Source organism: Terrapene carolina, unplaced genomic scaffold, assembly GCF_002925995.2.
Source record: "Terrapene carolina triunguis isolate 2854851 unplaced genomic scaffold, T_m_triunguis-2.0 Scaffold374, whole genome shotgun sequence".
NCBI lineage: Eukaryota > Metazoa > Chordata > Testudines > Emydidae > Terrapene > Terrapene triunguis.
Genome location: NW_020664725.1, coordinates 677,460 through 691,606, shown reverse-complemented (window position 1 = coordinate 691,606; position 14,147 = coordinate 677,460). Strand labels below are relative to the sequence as shown.

The following is a 14,147-nucleotide window of genomic DNA, read 5'->3' as shown; positions in this document are numbered from 1 at the left end:
TTGCTGCCAAGTGCAAAGCAAAATTGATTCTGGCAAGAAATGGAAGGATCTCACATTGTTATCTAGAACCAAAGGCAGATGAAGTTGCAATGCATTACTGGATTTTGTTCTGTGCCCTGCTCTAACCAAATATATCCCCAAATGCCAAGATCATACCCTAGGCCACATATTATCAAAAGTATTTAGGTGCCCAAAAATACACGTTGGCACCTTCTGGAAGGTTCAGACACACCTGAATAAGTTTGTAACTTGATTCCCATTGACTCTAATGGGAGCTATGGGACTCTAACCTATGCATATGACTTTGTAAACCCCACTAGACACCTAGCTTCATCTTGAGGCACCTTTGGAAATCTGGCCTGGCCTAACTTTAGACTCCCCAGTTTGAACATGCCACCCTGGGATCTTTTGTGCCAGAGTCCAGAACACAGGTTTGGGAGACAGTCAATGGCATTTAGACTCCTAAGTTCCTAAATCCCTTTTGAAAATGCCATTTAAGCTCCTAAATCAGTTAGATGTTGGGATGACACTGAGCATAGGAACACCTAAATCACTTTACAAATCTGAGCCTTACACACTTTCAAAAGTTTTGCCAGTAGCATCATCTGATATTTGTCCCAAGAGGGAAGGGGTGTAAAGAGGGTATACAGACAATGGCTGGTTTCGCAATGTGCTTGATCTGAAAGAACTCACTCCAAGATAGCATGAAACTTCACCCCTACACTGGGTGAAAGTGCTGTGACTTTGTGACTGTTGGTCCTATCTCTTGATGCCTTTTTAAAATTGTTACTTTTACACTTAATCCGTTTGAGAAAGGAAGGGTGAGCAGTGAATAGTCGTCATATGATCTTTTTAATTCGGCCTGGATTCCAAAGAGGAGTTTCTTTCCCAGACACTGGGATAAGCAGGAAAAGTGCTCAGCTCTCTGTAGCTGGCATATAAGGACTTGGGAGGAAAGGGCTGGGGGAGGGGAGCTGGAGGCCTGCCAGCTGAAAGGAGACACTGCTGCGTTGCTGAGTTAATTCTCTCCTTGGAGAACTATAAAAGATACAAGCTTAGGCCTGGTCTACACTGGAGGGGTCGGGGGTGGAGATCGATCTAAGTTATGCAACTTCAGCTACGTGTTCACGTAGCTGAAGTCGACGTACTTAGATCTACTCACCGCTGTGTCTTCACTGCAGTGAGTCGACTGCTACCGCTCCCCCATCGACTCTGCCTGCACCTCTCCCAGTGGTGAAGTACAGGAGTCGACGAGAGAGCACTCGGGGTCGATTTATCGCATCTAGACTAGACATGATAAATTGACCCCTGCTGGATCGATCGCTGCCCGCTTATCCAGTGGGTAGTATAGACAGCCTATGAAAAGACCGATGTGGTCTCTCAGCAACTCTGACACATACCTGCACCACACCATGTCAATCCCATTGAAGTCCTCAGACAGCTAAAACAAGTGCTTTTCTGTAGATAGGTCTAATGCAAAGCTGGCTAAGGGATCAGCCTGTATTTCAGAAGGCAGCACCAGTACGGCAAATGTACTGGAGTTGGGTGAATACTACAAAACATGTCCTGGCATTTGTGCTCTGATTTCAAGGTGAATTTTCTTTGGTGCTGCTCAAGCCCCTTCTATAGTCTCTTTCCAGGGACTTTTGAGCAATGTCATATTCACTGGCAGAAAGTTAAAGTGAAGCTGAAAGCTCATCTGCTCACACCAGACTGGAGCATTTTTAATAATGTAACTTTAGCGCCCTCGTGGCCAAGATGGAGTCTGCTCTGCAGGCAGCGCTGGCCAAGAGAAGGCGCACGCAGGAACGCAGCAGGAGAAATCCCTTCCATCCCAGGGGCACCTGTTCCAAACCCCCCAGAGTGAACATACACCACCACAGGAAAAGTACAGTGGATATAACAAAGGGAAATATTTATTTACAGAGGGATGAGAGGAGAAAAACAACAAGGGGAAATATAGGGGAAGCAGTAGAACGGGGCTGCATCCAAGCCAAGGCTCCACAGGCCCAGTGGTAGCACAGCCTGGAAGGGCAGACTCTGAGCAATGTGTCTGCACACAGAGTTCAGGAGTCCTGAGCAAAGTTCCAGTCCAGTGGTGAGTCTTGGGTGCTCCTGGTCGTCTTCAGCGCCAGTGAACTTTCCCCCAACAAACCCCTCCGGTGCCCTCTTCTGCCGCTCCCTGCAAAGCCACACAGAGCGACCACCTCCCCACTTAACTAGCTAGCAACCTCCCTCCTTGTCCCCAGTGCAGAGTCACAAGCCCCAGTACTCACAAGCCCCGGCCTGTCCTTCTCGGGCAATTCCTCCCTGGCACAGTGCTCCTCCTGGCTCCTGTCCTGGGGTGTCCCCGATCGGCCCTGTCCTTCCCAGGCTTCAGGCAGGTTCTCTGCTGCTTCACTTTTCCAGGGCCTGCCGGCTGCCTCTCCCTCTCCCTGGAGCTCCAGCGCTGCCCCCTGGAGTTTCCCTCCTTTTTTCTTACTCTCCCTCTCCCCCTTAGGAAAAAAGATTTAAAGGGCTATGCTCTCTAAACACCAAAGAGGTTACAATAATATGCAATGGGGCAGCAGAGATGTAGAGTTCCCAAATCCCCTCCCCAGTTAAACTAGCCAAACAAGGACCTGAACAAACCCTTAACCCCTGGGCAGTTACTTTGTGCCAGCATGACAACAGAAAAATGAATGGGCCACTCTGCGCTCATCCAGTAAACGTTACAATAGCCTGATGATCCTAGCAACCACATCTGAAGGAGTGCCTGGGGGGCACACAAAAGGAAGGGTTTGATTTTGGCAAACCCCCTAATCCTGTTTATCTGCTCTTTCTCCCTGAGGTGCTACTTCAAGCCCTGCTGTTGATTCCATCAGTTACTCTCCCCCCAAAAGGCACAGGAGACAAAAGCATGTGGCTTCTGCGCCCAATATCAGACACCCAACGCAACTCAGATTTTGCATATCAAGCATCAAATGCTGGCAGCAAATTCTTCATTCTAAAGCCACAAAGTTCACTTTAAAAACAACAACCCTATAACATGAATTGAATAAATGTGGAGAATGACTAAGTGTGAGGAAACTGTGATCCCCTCAGAGTGAAAATAATTTATTTGCTGTGAGTTATTTGCTCAGCTCCACTGTTAATGAACTTAGACTGTCTAGTTCAAGCCAGGAACAGAACACCAAAAATTGCTCTCTGATATTTACCAATCAGGAGCTAGATTAAGTAGATCACCCAATGCTAAAACGTTAGTATTTGAATATCAGACTCATTGGACCAAGAGCTTGCTAGTAGGACATGTATATTTAAGGAAATCTCAGGGCTTCTTTATTTTGCTGGACCCTGGGTGCAGCAGGTGGCAAACACGTCTAGGGGTACTATGGCAAGATGGAAGTGGGTCCAGAAATTCTTCTTTTGTAACATGGGGTCGTAGTATGGAAAAAGTTGAGACCGGCTAGGTTCAATGCACTGAAGCCACTAGAAGGTGGAGCTGTGTGAAATATTCATAACAAAACTAAAAATGAGTTTGTGGCATTTCTATGAAAATAGAACTTGGCAGTGGGAGATGAACACACTGGGCATGCAGTGAAGTGAGTGTGGCAGTCGGCACAAAGAGAGAAATAAGCACAGTATTGTCGCCACTCTTGGGAGGCCCATACAAATGCTGAGCTGGTTTCACAGTGCGTTTTCTAGTTGCAAACTGGGTTGGTTGGGACAAGTCATATAATTTAAGTCATATTGTATTATTTCTATTTCCCTGATTTAGCTGCTTTCCAGAGGCCTTGCTGACTGTTTCTCAGAGTGTGGAGTTCAGTTGGTCTTAGGAAGATGACCAGGAAGATGGTTCTTTTACCTTCACACTAATAATTAGACAGCTTGGAGTCAGTTAGTGGAGGTGGAAGGGTTCAAATCTGGACCCCTGGTAAGGTTCCTCCTGAGGTTCACCTTCAGAGTTAAGGCTGGGCAAGGGTTGGGTTCAAGTTTGATGGCACTGGGTTCATGCCATCCCTGACGCCCAGGGACTTGACTGAACTGGCTCTGGAAAACTGGCCTGGATTTTATGCATCAAACCAAAGAACAACTCCTTCTCCTCTCTGCCCCATGACCCCAATATTTTGCAGAAAAGCAACTTTTCAAGGAGGTGAAAATGCACGGAATGAAATGGCAAAGGCTTTTCCACTCAGTTCTGCATACTTCTGCCCTCACCCCGCATCATATGCCTAGCACAACTTGTAGGTTAACAAGCTAGAAATATGAACCCTTTAACTAAATAGAAGCTAGGGGAAGAAACCATAAGAAAATGTAAACTATGTTTTGATTTATTTAAAAAAATTTGGCAAACTATCTCAGGGAAAAAATACTTCCTGTATAATGTGGCTCTAAGGGTTAGAACAAACCTCTGTCCAAATGCAAATAAGGATTTAGTTGTTATAAAGAATGTCTGCCAAAGCACCCAAAAGTCTTGAACATGGAGTTTTGTGACATTATTTAGATTCAATTGCTGCCAAATACCAGGGGTGCTTCACAATCTGTGCTGGGCTCTTTGGGCCAACACACCTAACTTTTCTAAAAGCAGCTGCATTAGTGGCTCTATTATTACAGTGGCTGAAAAGGCAGCATTTCCATCCATGGTGGGGCTAGGTTGGACACAGGGCTTTGTGTTCAAAGCTGAATCAGGAGATTCAAATCTGATAGCGCAGCAATCTCACCAGCTGTTCTAGTAGGTCAGGGGTCGGCAACCTTTCAGCAGTGGTGTGCCGAATCTTCATTTATACACTCTAATTTAAGGCTTCGGGTGCCGGTAATACATTTTAACGCTTTTTAGAAGGTCTCTCTATAAGTCTATAATATATAACCAAACTACTGTTATATGTAAAGGCTGGCCTGCTGGGACTCCAGGCCCGAAAGCAGGATGAGCAAGGGCTGGAAACCAAGATTGGCAGCTGAGGTGAGTGGAGTAGGTGGCTGGTAGGCCTGAGCAGGGCTGGTAGGCCTGGACCCTGTCTGCAAGAGAGCCTCCCACCGGAAGCAAGGTGAGTGGAGCTGCGCAGTAGAGACCCTGCTGGCGAGGGGCCAGCAGCCAGAACCCCAGAGCAGCGACTGGCTCGGCCTGCCGCCACTCTGGGGTTTCTGCCAGCTGAGGCCTCAGCCCGCTGCCAGCCTGGGGTTCCTTAACCCAGGCCGGCAGCGGGTGCTGAGTGGGACCCGTGGGGACCCGGCTGGCAGGAGCCGGCAGCGGGAACTCCAGAGCGGGGCGGGCTGAGCAGCTCAGCCCGCCGCGGCTCTGGGGTTTTCACCAGCGGCTCCTGCCAGCCGGGGTCTCAGCCCGCTGCCAGCCTGGGGTTCCTTCCCCCCAGGCCAGCAGCAGGTGCTGAGTTGGACCCGCGGTGGGTCTCGCAGGAGCCGGCAGCTGGCAGCGGGAACTCCAGAGCAGTGGTGGGGCTGAGCGGCTCAGCCCACGCCGCGTGCCAGGAAAAATTGGCTCGCGTGCCAACTTTGGCATGCATGCCGTAGGTTGCCGACCCCTGTAGTAAGTTTTAGCCCAGGTTTGACAGGTGCCTCATGACATCAGCTGTCCTGAGAGACTGTCTGCTTGCAACTGGATGAAGAGAACAGGCCCCTTTGTGCACTGGAGCTAACCTGGAATCAGCCTGCTTAGAGAAGGTTCTGATGAAGAGCCTTGAATTGGAAGCCAGGGCCTCCTCCCTAAAAATTACAGGGGTTTGGAGGTGAGGGTTGGGTTCTGACCCATCAGTATTTATGTGTTTTACTCTTTAACTTGTCTAAGCCACTCTGTGATGTGGCTGGGAATAAGTCATATCAAAAATACTGTGATCGTCTAAGCAGATGAGAACCATAGAGGCAGTTCAGTTCCTGGAAAACTGGTAGGTTTCTTTTTGTTTATCTACAAAGGTGTCATTCTTGTTGTCTCAGGGTTGATTGCAACTCACGACAGTGAGTGCACACAAGAGGGGTGTGTATTCCAACCACCAATGTGTTGCATACTACTCTTAGGGCTTGTCTACACTACCACGGTAGTTCGACGGCTGGCAATCGAACTTCCGGGTTCGATTTATCGCGTCTGGTCTGGACGCGATAATTCGAACCAGGAAGTGCTCGCCGTCGACTGCGGTACTCCACCTCAGCGAGAGGAGTACCGCGGAGTCGACGGGGGAGCCTGCCTGCCGCGTGTGGACCGCGTCTGAACCGCGGTAAATTCGAACTAAGGTATGTCGACTTCAGCTACGTTATTCACGTAGCTGAAGTTGCGTACCTTAGATCGAATTGGGGTGTTAGTGTAGACCAGGCCTTAGTGCTACCTTAACATGCACTAGCGAACTTTTAGTGCATGCCAGCTAGGTCTACATGGCCAGCTAACATGCAATGCAGTGTGGTTTAGAATTCACACTCTCTAGTGCATATCAACGCACTTGTAGACAAGCCCTCTATCTCTCTCATCAGTTGCAGTGTGAGTGGAGCTCATCCAAATAATGTATTCAGTGAATTTGGAGCTAGTTTTCAAACAATTCCAGAAGGCGTGTCTCTCTCACCAATAGAAGTTGGTCCAATAAAGACAGTACCTCACCCACCTTATCTCTCTCTCCTTCCATTTTCAGTTATTTGCCCATTTTTATTCTCTGAAGTTTGTTCGTAGTCACCTTCGTTTTTTTCTCATGTAAGTTAATTCCGTCTCTCACAGGCTCTGGTCACTCTGGGGAAGCTGAACACCTTTACTGCATTTAATGCAATAAGTGTTTTGTCCTTTTTGGAAAAGAAAGTAATCACTTGGCTTGCTGTGCTCTTTATTTCATCTCCCACTTTGATCTGTTCTGTTCCCCTCCCGCATCTTGCTCCCTTGCATGTTCCCTGCTCCCTGCACTTGTACATACTTTCCTGACATCGAGTTCCCCTGGTTTCCCGGATTCTCCCTGTGGCAGTTCCCATTATTCTTCCCAAGTGATGGCTCCTCCTCGTGGTAGTTCCAGTCCTTGGCGATGCTTTGTTTCTCCTCCCACTCTTGTGTCACGATGGCCTCTAGGTGAGGCAACTTGGCTTGTTCCTGCTCCTTGTTTCCTAGCTGCTTCTTCAGGCTTCCAGGCTTTTACGATTAGTTGGAAACAAGGAGGATCCTGCGCTATGTGACCTCCCAGCGCTTTGCAGGTCACCAACAGTGATACACAGAACACCATTTGGGAACTAGCTCTTCTTGGCCAGCACAGCAGAATGTGTGGGGCTGAGGGGTCAGTAATCTGCTGTGGGTATAGAAAAATAGAAAATCATTGTCCTCCTGGAGCAAGAGGAGCACAAAGCCACCAGGACTACTCCTGGGGTGGTGCAGTTTATGCCCCAGGCCTTGCTCAGGCCTTTGGGAGTTCACAGCAGGAGCTGAGCTTCTTTGAGAATCTGGCCCTTAGTGGTTAGTGTGGGGCTGAGAATAAGGAGTTCTGGGTTCTGTGCCCAGCTCTGCTAGTGACCAACCCTGTGACCTTAGGCACATCCCTGTGAAGCTGTTTCCCCTCCTGCAAACTGGGAGGCAGAGATCCCTCATTTGTGGCTAGAGGAAGGGTCACTGTCTGCCTGCCCATACTGATCACTACAGAGGGATGGGGCAGTAAATAGTCCCACAGGGGATGAAGACAGCAGAGAGCTGCTGCATTTTGCTGCCCAGCTTCTGGCTGCCTCTTCCAAACAAGCCCATCTGTCAGTGACCTTCCATGAACTCTTTTGCAAGACAAATATAACATGTAAAGTAAGCAAAGGCATTAGCTCTCAGGCTCTGCGGTATGCTTAGGACATAAACAGAATGCTTCCCTTTCCATTAGTTAAGGGTAACAGTTTTAAACTGGAGGAGCCCATTTCCTCAGAGTCTAACAGCTTTAGGATTAAATGTTCACTGGGTCTGAGTTGCTGGAATTCCTCCATAATGGCTGTAGTCAGCAGCTGGGAGATGTTTGGGGCTGGAGAGATTAGTCGATAGCTGCATGAGCGACCCAAACGTTACAAAAGAATGTAGATTGGAGGTGGGGTGGGGGGGTTAGTTAAGTGTGAAGAGCCGCATTTAATTCACATTATACTGTGGATTAACAAATCACAGCTGCTGAAAGGGGCTTTCATGGCTAGTCCGGATGCCAAACGCTCTTGTGTCCCAGGAGAAATCAATCGCTGTTTCAAACATACATTTCTATGTTGGCCCATGTGTGCCAAGCTGTGCTGCACCATTTCAGCCACCGAGCTGGAGGCTCCAGCCACACATTTATGGTAATATCTGCGTTCAGTGGGGAGCACTTCAAGTTGTTCCGAAATGTGATGCCCAGTAAGAACTTGATTTGCCTTGGTCTGAAAACATCTGAGTTTCTACCATAAATGACCTGCTTATTTGGTGCAAGACTAGGAATGTCCCTTTTGCCTCTTTGCTAAGAACCAGTTTGTTCATTTCAAGCATGCTTTGAGAATTTGGTTCACTCCTCGGATGGCTCCCACTACAGCTAGAGCAGCTGATATAAATGAATAGGTATCCCTGGGATACTTGGAGACAACTCATGAGTTTTACAGATGAGAAACACCTGCACTGTATACTGTGACCCAGAGAACACTTACGTCTGTGTGGATGGGTGCACATGTGTGTGCATGAACATATCTGTGCACAAGCATGATATGGATACGAGTGTGTGCATGCATGTTTGTGTGTGTATGTGCGTGTGTGTGAGAATTGTCCTAGGTGTCACCAGTGTGTTCAGATGTTTGGCTGCATGTGTGTTCTCCCGTGTGTTCTACCGTGTGCTGTCCCAGCTCTGCGCAGACAGCTGGCACAGCAGACCTCGAGCAAACCACCCAATAAATTTACAGACTTGGCTTGTAGAAAAGGCACTTGGTCAGGTTTATTGCTGATGAAGCACAGTGCTAATGCCCCGGCTCAATGGTTACAGGTACACTAACACATGTATGCTTGTGACAATGGACCAGCTCAGATAGTGGTGGGACTTTTCACTATCAAAGACACTCCCTCTGAGATACACCTTTACACACCAATACAAACAAGTTACATATTCCCCTTGACATATCAGGGTGCCACCCTCTGACGTATTAGGGTGCCACCCATTGCCTTGTAGCTGTAGGTTTGATCAAAACATCTCTATTCATCATGCTGTTATCCTGACCGTATCCTTAAGAAGGGTCAGAATGTTCCTGTTACCTTTGGGGAATATGTTTATAGGTGTGTTCTGGTACCACCCTTCTGGAATGTGTTTACGTGAGTGTTTTGTGCCTAGCGCATCTTAGGAGTATGTGTTTTTGCAATATCAGCCCTATGCTTGCCAAATTCTGTAAGCAGGGCCTGCCTTTTGCTTAACTTTGCTTTATATTATCAAGTTTTGACCATTACTTTAGTTCAGGCCTCATACCAGGCCTCTGATACAAGGGCTTAGACTTTCTTCCTACTACGCAGTCCTCTCCTCTCATTTCAGCATTATTATGTATTGTAATCCAGCAGCCAAAAGCAGACTAGGTGCCCGACAGCCCCTTCCCTGAAGAGTTTACAGTTCCAGAACTCACATAGTAACAGATGGAGGAAGGGAATGGACCGTCCTACAGTAAAGGTGAAGAACTAGGTAACAGTTCTTCGAATAGCGAATAGCGTAGCTGAAGTCGAAGTATCTTGGATCGAATTACCTGGGGTCCAGACAGCGCGGGATCGACGGCCGCGGCTCCCCCATTGACTGCGCTACCGCCGCTCGCTCTGGTGGAGTTCCGGAGTCGACGGTGAGCGCGTTCGGGGATCGATATATCGCGTCTTAACGAGACGCGATATATCGATCCCAGATAAATCGATTGCTACCGGCCGATATGGCGGGTAATGAAGACGTACCCCAAGGCACCTGCTGTGTGACAGAGTTAGCCCCCACCTTCATGCTGTTTTCTTGTCATTTCCACAAGCTCTGATGCTGAGCTCCAGAGAGAGAGAATGTTTTTATAGAATCTTTTAAAAACAAAACTTTTCCATAGTGAAAAATTCGGACTCAAAAGCCAAGCAGTGCTAAGCAGTGCTGCATTTTGTGACAGTTGCATATTTAAACATTAAGCATCTCTCCTTGGGATAATTAATGGTTAATTGCTTTGGGTGATGTATCTGCAGTGCACAGGCGTGGAGGGATGACTGTAGCCCAGGGGTGGGCAAACTTTTTGGCCTGAGGGCTACATCGGGTTTCCAAAATTGTATGGAAGGCCAGTTATGGGAGGCTGTGCCTCCCCAAACAGCCAGGCGTGGCCCAGCCCCCGACCCCCCCGTTTCTCACCCCTGACAGTCCCCTTGGGACTCCTACCCCATCCAACCCCCCCGTTCCCTGTCCCCTGATGACCCCCCCAGGACTCCTGCCCCATCAACCACCCCCTGCTCCCTGTCCCCTGACCGCCCCTGGACCCTCGCCCCTGACTGCCCCCTGCCACTCCATCCAACCCTCTCTCTTTCCTGACAGCCCCCCCGGGACTCCTGCCCCCATTGAACCCCCCTGTTCCTCGCCTTCTGACCGCCTCGACCCCTATTCACACCCCGCCCCCTGCCCACCACCCCGAACTCCCCTGCCCTCTATCCAACCCTCCCTGCTCCCTGCTCCCTTACCGCGCTGCCTGGAGCACCGGTGGCACCGCCCAGAGCACTCCATCAGGCCATGGCTCTGCAACTGCGCTGCCCAGCCGCCCAGAGGTGCAGTGAGCTGAGGCTGCGGGGGAGGGGGAACAGCAGGAGAGGGGTTGGGGGCTAGCCTCCCGGGCCAGGCAGGAGGATCCTGCAGGCTGGATGTGGCCCGTGGGCCGTAGTTTGCCTACCTCTGCTGTAGCCCCAAAATTACTGTTATGTATGGCACTAGTAGTCACTTTCTGGAGGCTTTGCAGCCCTTTCCATTGTTAGTCTAGCAGAATAATTGTGGCATTCATCTGTCCTCCCAGAAGGAATTATTTTATTTAGAACAAGCAGCAAAACTGATTAGTGTGGTTGTTTTGAATTCAGAGCTGGACAGGAAATCTGAGAGTTATAAACAGTAGCCAACGTGGCTGTCTCCTCACATCAGGCATCTCCCTTTTCATCTTCCTGCCTTCGGGGTCCATAATGGTTTCTGTTTGTTGGTTGAGATACTATTGAGAGTCCCCCTTGCAGCCATATTTATTGGGACTGCATGGTAATGTAGTCCATACTGCAGTCTCCCCTGTACGGCTGGTCTGTCAGCACACTCTCTGGTGTCCAGCATGCTTTCTCTGGAGCTGTATGGTCTCTGGCTGATCTAGATACTAATTGTTTGAGTCACTTGATGAAAACTTTTAACTGATTGGTTCACTGCTTCTGGGTGCTCATTTATGCCTTGAGTGATTCCTTGAAAATCCTTTAAATAAATCTAAGGCCTGGTCCACACTAACCCCCCACTTCGAACTAAGGTACGCAAATTCAGCTATGTTAATAACGTAGCTGAATTCGAAGTACCTTAGTTCGAACTTACCGCGGGTCCAGATGCTGCAGGCAGGCTCCCCCGTCGATGCCGCGTACTCCTCTCGCCGAGTACCGGCGTCGACGGCGAGCACTTCCAGGATCGATCCCAGAAGATCGATTGCTTACGGCCAGACCAGGAAGTAAGTGTAGACCTGCCCTAAGTTAAAGCCAAACTCTCACTCGCAGCAACGTTCCTTTCCTAATGCACATTATGGCAGGTCAGCCTCTTCCAAATGTTGCAGTATAATTGCAATGACTCTCCCTCACCTCACTATAGCCTCTATGGCCGCTGGAAACAAAGCCTCAGTGTAAGTTTCAGTGACACTTTACTGAAGAGGGTTTCAGTGCCCTTTGAATGGCTCCAAATTAAGTTAAGAGGTTTTTTTAGATTCTGAAATAGAAACTTTCACGTCAAATGTATTTTTCGGGCTTTAAAAGGAAATGTTCTGCTCACGTTGCACTTCCTGTGCTAGCCACACTTCAGCCAGCCTGCAGCATAAATGGCAATACTGTACAGCGTGGGGTTTGGGAACAGCCACAGGCGAGGCTGGAGCGACCTGGCAGTGGGATCAGCATCTCTGTGTGGCGACTTCAGCGGTTTCTGCAAAATTTAAGCTTCCTCTTAAAACATGTTTCTAGCCCTTATGGCTGCAAAGGTAATTCTGTGAATGTGAATGAGTCTGTAGACCGCCAAAACTGAGAGCTGTGAACTCCCTTGTTCATCTCCAGACCGTGTAAGCTCTGTGGCCTGTGATGACAGTTTAAGTGCCAACACTGATAGCTATTTCACTGCTGATCATGGGTCAGATTGTGCGCCAATAGTACTTTACTGCGTGAGTAGCCCCATTGAGATCAGAATCCAAGGTAGGAGGGAGGGGACCACAGACAGGGACATGGAGGATAGATATTGTCCTCCCCCACCATGCACCACAAAGAACTGTTAATGTATATGATGCTTCATTAGCTCCTCTAGAGCTTCACGTTCCCATGCTGTGAAATCCTTCATGGGGAGCTCCTGGGGCTGGCTAAAGAAGCCCTGAAGCCTGCTGCTTGAGAGCCAGAAAAGGGGGGATGTGGCCCCAATAATGAAGTGGAAGGCACAGGATGCCACATGTCCTGTTCATGTCCTGGTATCACAAGATTTGGGGGCAGAACCCCCTGCCAAAGCCTCTCCTACCCCTACACATTTTGGAGAACTCCTTGGGAAGAAGTGTGCCATTTTCCTCTCCTGTGTCCTGTAGGTTTGCCTGGCCTGAGGTCAGAGTTGGACTGAAATCCCCTCCCTCCCCAGAAAGCGCCTGCAGTCAGTTCCACCTGATGTGTTTGTCTGAGTGTGAGGGGAAAGGGGCAGGCAAGTTAACTTTTCGCAGTGAAGATATGATTAAGTGAGAGATATGATTGTCATCTCAGGCTTTCTCACCGATGAGACTAAGAGCTGTACTCTGCAATGCTGAGACCTGCTTGCCACCTTCGGGAGGCTTTTATGATGGAGTGAAATCTGCACATTATGAGCCTGTGTGAGAGTCACATGGCCCTTTATGCTCATCTCCTTAATGTGTCCCTATGGTGAGAAAGGTCACTTTGCACAAATGACACCTTGGTGCGGGTTTTATGGCGTGTTGAAAATTGGCGTAATCGTTTGCTTGTTTCACTACTCCTCCTGGTTTCCTTTTGTGAGCCCTCTGAGTTGAACGTGGTGTTTTGGCTGATCTCCAGTGCACCTTGTTTTCTGCTGGTGTGGTAGAAGCAGAAGGGAAATGCAGGGATATTTTATTCCTGTTTGCAGTTGAAAGAACTGTTAAAATAGGAGGGCTTCTCCATAGCCAGTTCCTTCTGAAACTTCCAGTGCAACTTCCATTCCCTCTCCCTCACTGGTATGCTGAGGCCCTGTAGCCCTGCAGAGCATCTAGGGTGGAGAGACACCGGAGCCCAGATTTCTGTGATCAAGGAAAGCATGTTCAGAGAGAATCACATGTTACCTGGCCAGGAGGTAGAACTCCTGGCATTGGGAAGATATAAAATTCCTCTGCCTTTGGCTGTGGTATGTTTGGAGAGGAAAGGCTTAGGTGGAACCTTAAAAGTTGGAGTGCTGGATGGTATTCCAATAGCAACTCTTGTGGAAAATGATATTTAGTCTGTGGCTAAAGCAGTTAATATAGTAACTCACAGCCAGAAGGAATATCATTGTGTAATCTCAGAATTGTTCAGACAGAAAGGCAGCTGTGTGGGGAGGGAGTGGCCCCAGCCCCAACCCCTGGTTCAGTGGGAGGAGGAAGCACTGTGCTTTGAAGTGTGGGAGGGCCAAGGCCAACTCCTCCATTGCTCCTCCATCTAGCTCAGTATCCTGTTTTCCAACAATGGCAAATACCAGATGCTTCCAAGGGAATGAACAGAACAGGGCAGAGACTGTGGAAGTCAAAGGTTTAGGGACACCCAACCCTGAGGTTGCATCCCTGACCATCTTGACTAACAGCGATTGATGGACCTATCCTCCATGAAATCATCTAATTCTTTTTTTTTAACCCAGTTATACTTTTGACCTTCAACATCCCCTGGCAATGAGTTCCACAGGTTGACTGTGTATTGTGTGAAGAAATACTTCTTTTATTTGTTTAAAACTTGCTGCCTATTAATTTCATTGGGTGACCCCTGGTTCTTGTGCTACATGAAGGGGTATATA

The 14,147-nt window shown here is 48.7% G+C and overlaps 1 protein-coding gene across 4 annotated transcripts in view; it reads left to right on the top strand.

Annotated features, from left to right (window-relative positions):
- Nucleotides 1–14,147, top strand: part of PKNOX2 (PBX/knotted 1 homeobox 2) — a 676,497-nt gene that overhangs the window by 345,043 nt on the left and 317,307 nt on the right. The gene's annotated exons all lie outside the window — the stretch shown is intronic.